Genomic DNA, 1887 nt, shown 5'->3' on the forward strand with positions numbered 1-1887 from the left:
CTTCCAGTCAGGCTTCATTACTTTATCCCAAATCTTCATTGGTCTCCCTCTTTCTCAACTTTTACTAACTTGGAATGCTCAGAACTTATGTATGCAGCAATCGTTCTCTTCGCATATCACATGCCTGTACCACCAACCTTCTCTCTTGCACACTATACCTGATTCCTTTAATATCCAGTTTTCCTCTTAGCCCATTTGCATTCTAGTATTCATGCACACAAACACTGCACACCTATCAGAGTATGCTGGCTTCACTTTTTCTAGTCCTTACAAAACTGCATTCAAGGCCCATATCTCACTATCCTGCAGTTCTAACACAAGCATCATACAATCTGCTCTTTCAGAACAAACCATCTCCCCTGCTAATTATGTTTCCTAGGAAACAGAAACTGTTGACTACTTCTAGTGAGTCATCTGAGCATTGAAGAAAATCTATTTCTGGTATACTCCAAGTCAATGACTGCTAGAAATAATGGTTTACTCTTAGCCAAGTATCTTGCCTGCTGTTGCCTCACTAGGAATACTGCATCCCTTACAAATAAGACACTTTGTTTTGTTGGCATTTGTCATGTACTTATAATTTAAAAAAAAAAGTATTTTGTAAAAGTTTTTAAAATTGATATTTGGGACAAGAGGTAAAGTTGGAACCAGTAGCATTTGAACTGTATGAAAAATGAAAGTAAATCTAACTATTGTTCTGTCAACTCACCTTCTTTAACCTAATTTATTTAATAACAACAAAAACAATCTTTTGAGTTGGTATCAGTTTATTATTCAATGAGAAGGCTGAGAAATAAATTAGTCTGAAAATCCACCTGTGTGCAGCAGTAAACCAACAGTTTGATACATCACTCTTGACAGCTATCACAGAGAATGCAATGGTATTAGTTATAACACGCAATAATGCCAACAACAGCAGCAGCACTAAATTGTTGGATTTTTGTTTCAAAGCACCAGTTCAAGGACATGGCTGGACTAGTTAAAGGAGTGGGGAGAGGGAATAAAAATAAAAAAATCAGCTCCTATTTAGGAGTATTTTAGGACCAAGTTTAAAACCTGCCAGTGAGTTAATGTCAAAGCCTGTATCCATAATAGGGTGGGGTAAAGCCACAATAAGCGTGAAATGCATAAATAAAAAGCTCAATATTCTATGCTTTTATACAAGTCCTTCCCAGTTTAAAGAAAAAAAAAATTAACTTAACACAGACATATAAAAAGCATCCACGACTTGTTTCAGAAAAGAAAATGATTAGTCATAATGATAAACCAGTGAAATACTTTGCTTCCTGTGGCTCTAAGCTCTGAACATAGTATTACAGAGTGAGGTAGGCTAGTTGTTTTATAAATCCACAGTTTAATTTCAGTAATGTCTTCCAAAATTTAAGCAACTTTACAAAATATAAACAAACTACATTGAAGAGACATTATTGTATAAGGAATATTGGCATTTTAATCTATATTGATTTTTTTTTTAAACAAGAATATTTCATCTGATAGTTTCTTTATAAAAGAAACTAGTGTTCTGATTGTCTTCAGATGAATATTAAAAGACTCAAATATGTTTAAAACAAAATATAATTTGAAAAGAAAACAATTAACAGCCAATAGTTATCTAATATTGTTCAATTTGATATTTAAGCTAGTATTATGGTCATGTTGATTTCAGTATTAAATTTTCCAACTGTTTTAAAGCTCAATAGTCTTTCTTTACTATTATAATCTTAAACTCTACTTACAAAAATCAAGGTTAAAATAGTAAGAAAGTTAACTCAAAATCAATTATGAACCAAAAATGACTTGTGTCTCTATGTAAGAGAATTTAATTCTTATTAATAGCTTATTCTGAAAAGGGATCTATTGTCACAGATGAGTTTGAAAAGTTTCTGT

The sequence above is a fragment of the Octopus bimaculoides genome, chromosome 3 (genome assembly GCF_046866305.1).
Source record: "Octopus bimaculoides isolate indiv1 chromosome 3, ASM4686630v1, whole genome shotgun sequence".
NCBI classification, from domain to species: domain Eukaryota; kingdom Metazoa; phylum Mollusca; class Cephalopoda; order Octopoda; family Octopodidae; genus Octopus; species Octopus bimaculoides.